Raw genomic sequence first — 13,000 nt, forward strand, 5'->3', positions numbered from 1 at the left:
TGCATGTAGACACAGAACATTTCCTAAGAGTAGTGTAAAATCTCCAACTGTGATTTCAAATTAAGATGCTATTGAAAACTCTCAAGCCTATTTTCTTAGCTCAACTTTACTATTTTAATCTTCTGTAGCATGAAGAGGTATGGAAAAGTCATACGCAGACTCTGAAAAGGCTAATCATTTTACTCTAATTACTTTTTTTTTTTAAGAATTTGCCGTAACCCACATATACTCTTCTCTGAGAAAAGGTAACTATCATGATTTACATTTTAACAGTGATCATAAGAAAATATTTTTCAGCATTTTGGATATTTGAGGGCTAATCAGGCACTAAATTAGGTACTGGTGGTCACTAGGGGCAGACGTGCAAAGACCCTCTTCTCTGTATCTCAGTTTTTCAGTGATACTTTAGGTGCACAGCATAATCCTGTATAAGATCTGAATCCCTGAAGTTAGAATAAATTATGTGCAAGTTAGTTTCAGCATTAACTGAATTTTAATGTTACAGTCTTTGAAAATCAATTGTTGATACAGAGCTACTCCCAATCATATGAATACTTTAATTACCAGAACACTCTATTTCCTAACTGCCTCTTAAAGTTGATGTTAGTAATAAAATGCTCCTTAGAAGTTTTGTGGCTGGGCACCATGGCTCACGTCTTTATTTCCAGGATTGGAAATAAAGGCTGAGGCAGAAGGATCATTTGAGTTCAAGAGTTTGAGACTAACCTGGGCAACAACACAGGGAGACCCCTATATCTACAAAAGCTGAAAACTTAGCCAGGCATGGTGGCGCATGCACCTGTGGTCCCAGCTTCTCAGGAATCTGAGGTGGTAAGATCACTTGAGCTCAGGAGATGGGAGCTGCAGTGAGCCGTGATCATGCCACTGCACTCCAGCCTGGGAAACAGTAAGACCCTGTCTCAAAAAAAAAAAAAAAAAAAAAAAAAGTTTAGTAGTTGATACTCTACTAAAATTTCTCTTTTTCCACCATCATTTTAGTGTATTTCTTGAGATGCTGCTTCTAATTGAGATTATCACTCTCCTTCTACTACAGTGCCTGGGATTCTTCTTTGTTTAGTCATAGAAGTTACCAAAGCCTTTTATGCAGCTCCTGATTGCAAAGATTCCACTAGTATTAAATATCAAGCACACCAAAGTTTGGTTCACAGACACGCAAAAAAGAGTAAGCAAATTAATTACTTTTACTATCCTAAGATAACAAAGAACAAAACAAATAGATTTTCCTTTGGTTTACCCTTGGTATCCTAGCTTTCTATATTGAATGAATCCTTCAGCACATCACAAGTGAAGACAAAGTTTGGAGCTAAGAGCTGATGAGATTAAATCAAAGATGTTTTTTCTCCCTAAGACCTTCTTTGAAAATAATGTTAAATTATTCTTGTTCTGAGAATGAAGACTATCACCCGGAGAAAAGCTATTTTGTTCCTGTGTCTGCATCTATGAGGTTTGGAAGTGCTAGTAGTGGTAAGATAGGACAAAGACAAGAGGTCTTATGGTGGGGTGGTACCCAGCAACATATAATTGTAAGAACTCAGAATTATCATGCCCTGCATTTTGCATTGTATGCATATCAATTTTGACAGTTGCTCTGCATAATTGTCTCACAAGACTTAAATTTTACACTAACTACAGGTGTATTCATTTCCTACTACTGCTGTAACAAGTTACCACAAACTTAGTGGCTTAAAATAACTGTTATGAACTGAATGTATCTCCCCAAAATCCATATTTTAAAACCCTAATCCTCAGTGTGATAGTATTTGGAGATGGTGCCTTTGGGAGGCAATTAGGTCATGAGGGTAGAGCTCTCCTGGGGGAATTAGTACCTGTGTAAGAAGAGATAGTGAGCCTTCTTCCTCTCTTTCTACCATGTGAAGATACAAAGAGAAGACAGCCATCTGCACACCAGAAAGTGGGCTCTTATCAGACACTGGACCCTCATGAGGCACCTTGATCTTATACTTCTCAGGCTCCAGAACTATGAGAAGTAAACATTATACACAACCTATGATATTCATGTTATAGCAGCCCAAAGACAATAATATACACTTACTCTCTTATAGTTCTGGAGGTTATATGTTTTAAACCAGTTTCACTGGGTTAAAGTCAAGGTGTCAGCAGGACTTGTTCCTTCTGGAGGCTCCGAGGAAGAATCTACTTCCTCATATTTTTTCAGCTTCTAGTGGGTTCCTGTATTATTTGGCTTCTGGCCCCTTCCCCCATCTTCAAAGTGCATCATTCCAACCTCTGCTTCTGTTAGCATCATATGGCCTTCTCCCTCTCTCTTTCTACCTTCTGCATCCCTCTTAAGGACTATTGTGATTACACTGGGTCCACAGTGATAATCCAGGATAATGTCCCCCATCTTAAGTTCCTTAATTTAATTACATCTACAAAGTCCCTTTTATCATATAAGGTAACAGTCATAGGTTCGAGGGGTTAGGGTATGGACATATTTGGGGACCATTATTCAGCCTATGACACTAGGCTAGGGGTGTCTGGCCTAATCATGAGGCTCTGTGGAAGTGAGCAGGACTTTCCCATATGCTTAGCTCTCAAGTCCTATCAACCACACCTACATAGCTCTGAGTGTGCAAGGGGCAGAGTCTGGAACAGGCATTTTCTATCTTTATATTTCTTTTTTTTTTTTTTTGAGACAAAGTTTCACTCTTGTTGCCCAGGTTGCCCAGGTTGGAGTGAAATGGCATGATCTTGGCTCACCACAACCTCTGTCTCCTGGGTTCAAGCGATTCTCCTGCCTCAGCCTCCCGAGTAGCTGGGATTACAGGGATATGCCACCACCCCGGCTAATTTTGTATTTTTAGTAGAGACGGGGTTTCTCCATGTTGGTCAGGCTGGTCTTGAACTCCCAACCTCAGGTGATCAACCCGCCTCGGCCTCCCAAAGTGATGGGATTACAGGCATGAGCCACCATGCCTGGCCCAGGTCTGATTATTTTAAGGATTAAATGAGACCAATTATGTAAGCACTAAGTATAGTGCCTAATCAACACTTAGTAAATGCTCAGAAAAGTTAATTATTAAGATTTATTCCAATTCTGACATTTAAAAAAATTTTCTTTCTCTTAGATTGCAATGATGAATCTACATATAGTTCATTCCTTGTCAGAAAATCACTTGCATTTCTATCCCCAAAGAGGGTGCTGACATTGGGCTAAAGGAAATCTCAGAAGACAACCTCTCCCAGCAGACTATCAGCACGATCTTTGACATGCTTTTCTTTCCAAAGATGACCTCTTTTTCCTGGGTTAAAATTGAGTATCCGGGCATTAACTGCTACTTGGAAAAGTGCTGAGTGGCTGATGTATGCTGTCAGCATTATTCGAGGCCAGCCAGGGAATGTCTACATGGCTCCTTCCTTTCCATTTGCATTTGGCAAAGACTTACATTGTGACACTTAGGAAGGTGGGAAGTAATGAAAACGCATGGTTCTTTCCAGCCATATCATACATGCACTTATTATTCCATCTTTCCAATAGCGTGTTGAACTAGTAGAAACAACAATGAAAATGACAGAGACCAGGCATGGTAGCTCAAGCCTGTAATCCTAGCACTTCTGGAAGTTGAGGTGGAAGAATAGTGTACCCCAGGACCCTGCCTCTAAAAAAAAAAAAAAAAAAAATTTAAAAATCGGCTGGGTGTGGTACCATGTGCCTGTAGTCCCAGCTACTTGGGAGGCTAAGGTAGAAGGATTGTTTGAGGTCGAGACTGCAGTGAACTGTGATTGCACCATTGCACTCCAACCTGTGTGACAGACTGAGACCCCACCTAAGACAGAGGGAAGGGAAGGGAAGGGAAGGGGAGGGAGGGAGGGGAGGGGAGGGGAGGGGAGGGGGGGAGGGGAGGGGAGGGGAGGGAAGGGAGGGGGGGAGGGGATGGGAGGGGAGGGGAGGGGAAGGGAAGGGAAGGGAAGGGAAGGGAAGGGAAGGGAGGGGAAGGGAGGGGAAGGGAGGGGAAGGGAGGGGAAGGGAGGGGAAGGGAAGGGAAGGGAAGGGAAGGGAAGGGGGGAAGGGAGGGGAAGGGAGGGGAAGGGAGGGGAAGGGGGAGGGGAAGGGAGGGGAAGGGAAGGGGAGGGGAGGGGGGAAGGAGGGAAGGAGGGAAGGAGGGAAGGAGGGAAGAAGGGAAGAAGGGAAGAAGGGAAGAAGGGAAGAAGGGAAGAAGGGAAGGGGCCATCATCTGAAGGAAAGTCTAGTCATTGCAGACAAATTTAAGAATTAGTCTATCTGTTCCCTATTCTCCCACTAAAGGATCTGTAGAAAGTTAAATAGCACCTTTTCCCCATCTGTAAAAAAAATAGTAGTCACAATTACTGAATAAAAATGGCCTAAGATATGCATCGATATCAACAAACAGGTAAATAATAAATGATTTACTTTAAGGAGTCTTTGCTCTGACCTGACACAATTTATGTTCATCACTGGGCTTGATGGACTTGACTTTCTCCTTCTTCCCTCCCCATTATGAACCCCAAAAAATCTCTTGTCCTTTTTTTTTTTTTTTTTTTTTTTTTTTTTAGACAGGGTCTTGCTTTGTTACCTAGGCTGGAATGTAGTGGTGCAGTTATTGCTCACTGCAGCCTCGAACTCCTGGGCTCACGTGATCCTCCCACCTCAGCCTCCTGAGTAGCTAGGACTACAGACATGTGCCACCATGCCCAGCTAATTTTTTTTTTCTTTTGTTACAAAGTCTTACTATGTTGCACACACTGGTCTCCAACACCTGGCTTCAAGTCTTTTGTCCTTATTATCAATAGTCATTTGTTAAAATCTTGTGAAAGGTCTGGTGCAGTGGCTCCTGTCCGTAATCCCAGCACTTGGGGAAGTCAAGGCAGAAGGATAGCTTGAGAACAAGAGTTTGAAACCAGCCTGGGCAACACAGTGAGACCCAATCTCTACAAAAACTTCAAAAAATCAGCCTGGCATGGCAGTGTGCATCTGTAGTCCCAGCTACTCAAAAGGCTGAGGATAGCTTGATCCCAAGAGTTCATGGCTGCAGCGAGCTATGATCACTCCAGCCTGGGTGACAGGGCGAGACCAGTCTTTGACAAAAAAAAAAAAAAAAAAGTTGTGACATTTTCCAGCAAAGGCAGAAAGAGGCAACCGCCTCTCGAGTTAGAATCATCCATTGCACTTGTTCTTCTAAAATCCTTTTATCTTCTCTCAGAAGTCATTTCTATTTCCCTATCACTCTGGCAGCCAAGTTCTTTTGGTAACTCTGGTTAACCTCCAGGGCATTACTTCTCTCTCTTGCTTTCAATGCTATTTGTTTCTTATGTGAGATACAATATAGGCAGAATGAGGTGTTTGGTTTTTTTTAAAACCCCAGTGTAACATGCTCCTAACGTATTTGACAAATGAGACTAGCCTTGTTAAAATGTTTTTCTCCTCTGACTAGCATTGAGGAAAATATGTAAGTACACACATCTTAACAAGCAGTAATTATAGAGTAGATCAAAATCTAAAATTTGTTCTTCTTAGTGAAAATAATGATTCCCTATTATCTGAACAACTACCACTTGCAGATGATCAATACAAATATTCTGATTAAGGGTTAGATGAAGATGATACAGAACTAAGAAAAAGATGGGGACATCAGGTCATAAAAATACTAAAGAATTTTCAAGGTGAGGATTAGTGTTCCCTCTTTAAGATTATCAATCAGTGGAGGTTTGGGGCAAGGTAAACCACCTCAGCATAAATTATTATCCTTTCAGAGACTGATTATCCTATTAAATAGATTAACCCAAACTCAGACAGAAAAGGATTAATCATAAGTGGGGGAGATTAATATATACATATATATTACAGATGTATATACACACATACATATTTCATAAATATATGAAAATGTCAAAGTTCAGAGTATAAGAAGGGAAAATTAATAAATAACAAATTTAGAAGGAAAAGGTAAACAGGACAATATTTATTATGCCAGTTTAAAGACTAAAACCTATTAATATTTCCTGCCCAAGGCTTCAAAATTGTTCTCACTCTCCTGCAATCTTCCAACCTCAGACAATGAGATTATACATACACATACAATCATCCACTGAGACAATTGGGTTACATATACCATTTTTATACTTCCTCTAGGGCTTCCTAGCATTGCTTGAAATCTAATAGGAACAGAATATTATGAAGGAAAATGAGTCTGTACAGTCTACTTCAGACTTAATTTCATGCAATGTATTTAAAATACTCCTATAATTTACTTGAATACCTGTGCTCACTATATAATAAAGAGAATGAGTAGTATGTATCAATAAGGAAACAGAAAAGGAATTGGTGCCCTCAGCCCTAACCCCTAGTGGAGTCAACAAACTGCATGGCAAATCATTACTATTTCTCTGCCCCTGCATGGTCAATCTCACATTGAATAAATTTTCTCTAATATATATTACAAAACATCAGGCATATCAACCTGGTTTCTTAAATAAAATTGGCACCACAGCCTATAGAATGTAGCCTGATATTCAAGGTCAGCCCTGCACACCCCCATACACAGTCCCAATCTTTTCCTACCATATCTCTCAGCACTTGCTTACAAAAAAGTCCCAATCTTTTCCTACCATATCTCTCAGCACGTGCTTACAAAAACTCTCCACTCCAGCCAGCCTCATATACTCCCCATTCCCCTGCATATTCTCATTTCTCTTATATCAGGTCATCTGGAAAGTAAATGGAATGTCATCCCCAATAAAACAATTTGAACAACAAAATAAAATACTATTTGCTTATAACCAAAAAATAAAAAATAAAAATCTGTGAGCCCATACTGATATAAATAAGTGATTAAATAAACAAACAAAAGAACAGACTAATCTCTCAATTAGAATAATTCCCAATAATTTATGTAAATACTCCATCCTCAAAGAAGTAAACATAATTCCCCATTCTTTAAGTGTGAGCTGCACACAGTGAATTACTTTGAAAGAGTACAGTATTAAAAAGGGGGAAAAGGCAGTAACTTCACAGTACAGAAATCTAATGAACACCTCAACTGGATGATGACTATCATCTACAGTGATTAGTCATTTTGATATTATGTACTCTTGATATAATATGATAAAAATAGCACTTAACCTGTGTTAAGTACTTAACCTGTGTTAAGTCAATAATACTATTGACCCTCTGACAATATGTCAGAAGGAGGATCATCCGCTTTGGGTGATCCTGATTCATCAAGCCATGATGATGCTGATGGCTGGATGTCAAGGAGCAAAGGACATCAATGACTACCAGGCAAGCAGCATCTATAGCGTGGATACGATGGACAAAGGGGTGATTCACATCCTGGGCAGGATGGAGCTGGATGGAATGAGATTTCATCCTGCTACTAAGATCACCGTGAGATTTAAAACTTACAAATTGTTTATTTCCGGTATTTTCTACTCAGTATCTTAGAACTGTGATTGACTGTGGGTAACTGAAACTGCAGAAAACAAAAGTGTGACTAAGATGACTACTGTATTTGAAATAGAGGAAACTGGTTATATGAATAATTAAAGGGCTAAAATGCAAATTGAGGCAGCCTGCGATAAGCAAAAGCAGAAAGCCACTGCAATGCCATCCCCTAATCTGGAAGGCCAAAAGAAGAGGCAGTGTTACTGGAGCCTGGAGAGTGGCAACACTTCACAGAAGCCAGAACCACAGGCAGAGTCTAGAGGAGCCACAGGCTTCTTAAGAGTTGTTACCTAAGGCAGAGAGGGATTGAGAGAAATACAAGGGCTTCTTCCTTCCTCTTGACTTTTAGCCTCCCACTTCCACTCAAAAGCCAAGAGTGTCTACTGTCCTGTAACACAGGCCAAGCAGAGAAAAGGTGGGGAATGAATCTAGTCAATCAGGTCTACACAATAAGCTACCACTTTAGGATTATTTCTAGCTTGATGTACAGTTAGGTCTGGGCAAAGCCAGCAGCTTGATCAGTTATTTTTATTTGGAATTTTCAAAATGTGTTTTTTGCTGTTGTTGTTGTTGTTTGTTTGTTTGTTTTTGAGACGGAGTCATGCTGTTTTGCCCAGGCTGGAGTGCAGTGGTGTGATCTCAGCTCACTGCAAGCTCTGCCTCCGGGGTTCACACCATTCTCCTGCCTCAGCCTCCTGAGTAGCTGGGACTACAAGTGTCCGCCACCATGCCTGGCTAACTTTTTGTATTTTTAGTAGAGACGGGGTTTCACCATGTTAGCCAGGATGGTCTTGATCTCCTGACCTCGTGATCAGCTCACCTTAGCCTCCCAAAGTGCCGGGATTACAGGCATGAGCAAAATGTTTTTTATAAGGACTTTCTGTGGTGAACATGAATGCTCATTCCCATCTTATAAATGGAAGGTTGAAATAGGGAGAGCTGTTTGTATGAAATCTCAAAGGTCAGTGACAGAGCTGGGGAAAGGATGAGTATTTGTTTAATCTGCGCATTATTTTCTGTTGTTTCATTTTTTTTCTCCATTTTAATTATGCACAGGGTCACTGAAAGAGTTGAAACTAAAACTGGAAGCATAGTACCTTGTCCAATTAAACTACCAAACTTAGCTTTGGAATGGAGTGGTTTGATTGTTTCCTATAAGGCCAAGATTTGCTCTGAGCAAAGCTATAGGTGCACACATTCTAACAAAGAAAACAAATAAAAAATACAAACGGAAGAGTTAACATTTTATAGTTTCTGCTAATGTTGTGTTACTTTGGAGGCAGGCAGCCCAGACTCAAATGAAAACATACCAGAGTAGGCAAGTAGAAAAAAGAAACAAACATTTAACAATTTTAAGAATATGCCTTATCTTTTTGAAAGTCTTATGCCATCTTAAAGGGTATTTATATTACCTAAAGGCCCCTAGAATTGAGTAGACCCAAGGAAACACCACAGCCTCTCACTCTATGTGTTGTGTTTCTGGGTCAATTAGATTCTGCTTGTTTCTGTGATACTCTGAGAATCCAGGAAGTTTAGAAGTTTAGTTTGGATTGAAACAGCAGATATCAGACTACTGTTCTTATCTGCAGCCACCCTGCTTTCTGATCTCCTTGAGACCCAGGGCAGCAAGACACAGAGGAATGTGATTGTTCCAAGGATATTGGGACACTGTAAATTCATGGTAGAGCTTTGAAAAGCTATTAGATTCCTAGGGTGCTAAACCAGGAGGTAGGGAGTAACGGTGGTGATAACAAGAATAACTCCCAGGAAGATAGGGAGCATGTTTTACACTTCCAAAATGCTCTTCTTGAGGTAATATGTATCTATGTCTGAAATAATTTTAATGAAATTAACAGTGATTATAGCCTGTTATAGTCAAGATTGTAGGATACAAGATTAATATGCAAAAGCCAACTGCTTTCCTATATACTAGCAATTAACAAGTGGAATTTGAAATTAAAAAGTTAAAAACACAATACCATTTATATTAGCATTCAAAAAATGGAATACTTAAATATAAATCTAATGAAATATATATATTACAAGACCTATATGAAGAAAACTATAAAACTCTGATGAAGTAAATCAAAGAAGTGAATGGAGAAATATTTCATGTTCATGGATAGCAAAACTCTACATTGTGAGGATATCAGTTTTTCCAAACTTGATCTGTAGATTCAAAGCAATACCAGTCAAAATCCTGGCAAGTTATTTTGTGGATATTGACAAACTAATTCTAAAGTTTAAATAGAGAGGGAAAAGACCCAGAATAACAAAAATAATATTGAAGGAAAAGAACAAAGTTGAATAACTGACACTGCTTGACTTCAAAGACTCACTATGAAGCTACTGTAATCAAGACAGTGTGGTACTGGTGAATGAAGAAACAATAGAATAGAAAATCCAGAAAGAGACCTACATAAATACAGTCAAAAGACCTTTCACAAAGAAGCAAGCGCCATAACTGGAGAAAAGATAGTCTTTTCAAGAAATAGTGCTGGAACAACTGAACATCCATATCCAAAAAAATGAATATAGATACAGAACTTACATCCTTTATTAAAATTAACTCAAAATGGATTGCAGACCTAAATGTAAAATGCAAAACTATAAAACTCTTAGAAGATAATGTAGGAGAAAATCTAGATAACCTTGGGTTTGGCAATGGCTTTTATGATACCAAAGGCACAATCCACGAAAGAATGAATTGATAAGCTGGAGTTTATAAAAATTATAATTTTCTGCTCTATGAAAGACACATCAAGAGAATGAGAAAATATTTACAAAAGGCATATCTGATAAGGGATTATTATCCAAAACATATAAATAACTCTTAAGATTCAACAACAAGGCCAGGCATGGTGACTCACACCTGTAATGCCAGCACTTTGGGAGGCTGGGGCAGGAGAATTGCTTGTGCTGAGGAGTTTGAGTCCAGCCTGGGAAACACAGTAAGACTCCATCTCTACAAAAAATTTAAAAATTAGCTGGGCATGATGGTGCATGCCTGTAGTCCTGGCTACCTGAGAGGCTGAGGGAGAGGGGATTGCTTGAGCCCAGGAGTCCAGGGTTCAGTGAACATCAGCCTGAGTAACAGAGCGAGACGGTCTCAAAAAAAAAAAAAAAAAAAAAAAAAAAAGATTCAACAGTAAGAAAACAAACAATCCAATTTAAAAACGGGCTGGCCGGGCGCAGTAGCTCACACCTGTAATCCCAGTACTTTGGGAGGCTGAGGTGGGCGAATCACGAGGTGAAGAGATAGAGACCATCCTTACCCCATCCTGGCCAACATGGTGAAACCCCGTCTCTACTAAAAATACAAAAATTAGCCGGGCATGGTGGCATGCGTGCCTGTAGTCCCAGCTACTCCGGAGGCTGAGGCAGGAGAATCCCTTGAACCCGGGAGGCGGAGGTTGCAGCGAGCCGAGATCGCGCCACTGCACTTCCAGCCTGGGTGACAGAGCAAGACTCTAGCTCAAAACAAAACAAAACAAAACAAAACAAAACAAAAAACCATAATCTATGATCCAGCAATCATGCTCCTTGGTATTTACCCAAATGAGTTAAAAACTTACGGTTCACACACAAAAAAACCCTGCATGCACATGGATGTTTATAGCAGCTTTATTCATAATTGCCAAAACCTGGAAGCAACCACGATGTCCTTCAGTAGGTGAATGGATAAATAAACAAAGGTATATCCAGACAATGGAATATTATTCAGTACTAAAAAGAAATAAGCTACCAGGAGATAAAAAGACATGGAAGAAACTTAAATGCATATTACTAAGTGAGAGAAGCCAATCTAAAAAGGCTAACTACTATATGATTCCAGCTATATGATAGTCTGGAAAAAGCAAAACAATAGAGACAGATAAAAGATTAATGGTTGTCAGGAGTTAGGGGAGAGGGAGAAATGAACAGCACTGAGGATTTTTAGGGCAGTGAGAATACTCTGATATTACAATGGTGGATACATGTCATTATACATTTACCCAAACCTATGGAATGCCCAACATGAAGAGAGAACCCTAATGTAAACTATAGACTTTGAGTGATAATAATGTGTCAATGTAGGTTCATCAGTTGGAACAAATGTATCACTCTGGTGGGGAAAGTTAATAATGGGGGAAGCTATGCATGGATGGAAGCAGGGGTTATATGGTTTTATGGAAAATCTCTGTATCTTCCTCTCAATTTTGCTTTGAACCTAATACTGCTCTTAAAAAAAAAAAAAAAAAGCCTATTTTTAAAATAAAATTAACAGTAGTATTGCAACCCCAAACCATCAGGCTGATCTGGTATTACAGCTGTTATTCCAAATTTAGTCTTCTCAAAATACTGTACTCTGAATGTAAAGTTAGCAGAGAAAAATGATGATGAAACTTAACAAGGAGATATGAACCAGGTTTATGCCTTTCAAGATATTTTTCAGTTTAACTTCAGAACCAATAAACAATTCAAATTCTATAGGACTTCTGCTACATAGATTGAAATACCAATCCTGCTGAATGCAAGCATTCATTCAAATTAAATTAGAGTGAAGCATACAGGTTTTCCATCTTGTTACGTACAGATGTGGATTAATTTTATTTCACCTAGCCAAATGTAATTTTTTTATCGATGTCATTATTTCTGTTTTTATACAATTCATCCAACTGCAAATAAATCACTTTAACAAGCAGTTTATTTCCTGAATTAAACTTAAACCCAAAGTAAAACTGCCTTTGAACTTAAAAGCCTTATTAATAGAAGTCCTCTGAAATGATATAAAATCACCAATGCTTCATAATCTATTTTTTCCCCTGAGGAACTTCCAAAAATGAATAACAGCTGCATCTGCATTTGCAAACAGGAAACTACAAGCCATACTGAGACCAAAGCTTAGTTATTAGGTCACTTGCTTAAAAATATTTTAGGACATGCATTATTTCACTATTACAATATTGGCTAAAAGAGCTTTAATATGCGAGACAGGATGTAAGATGCTTAGCTGATCCAAATGCCAGTCTATGGATTTGAAAGACGAAAGATCACATCACTAGAAGGTTGACAGAAGTGACACTTTGCAAAGTGCCAATGATTTATGCCAATGTCTTGCTTGATGATACTGTTATAGACAGCACTGTCATTAGAAAGTCCCTGCTGACTTCCTTCTACATTTATGGTGCACAAATTATAGGTGAGCCCAAAGATCGAACCCTCCCTGCCTTTTAGATTTCAATTACCATGTTATTTCACTTAGGTTCATTATTGCATGTGCCCTCCTTCTTTCTACCTGCTTCTTACCTTGTCTATAACACAGCAGTGAGAAGGTAAGGAAGAAAATGTATCCTGCCAAAAAATTAAAAGTTATAAACACATTCCCTGGAAACTCCCACAATCAAAAACTGGAAGGAATGTTTTTCAAGTCTCAAAAGTCTTTCACAATACGCTCTTATTAGGAAAAAAATACTAAGTGCAGTTTTTGTTTGTTTTGAGATGGAGTTTTGCTTTTGTTGCCCAGGCTGGAGTGCAATGGTGCGATCTCAGCTCACCGCAACCTCCACCTCCCGG

The sequence above is a fragment of the Macaca thibetana genome, chromosome 3 (assembly GCF_024542745.1).
Source record: "Macaca thibetana thibetana isolate TM-01 chromosome 3, ASM2454274v1, whole genome shotgun sequence".
Taxonomy (NCBI): domain Eukaryota; kingdom Metazoa; phylum Chordata; class Mammalia; order Primates; family Cercopithecidae; genus Macaca; species Macaca thibetana.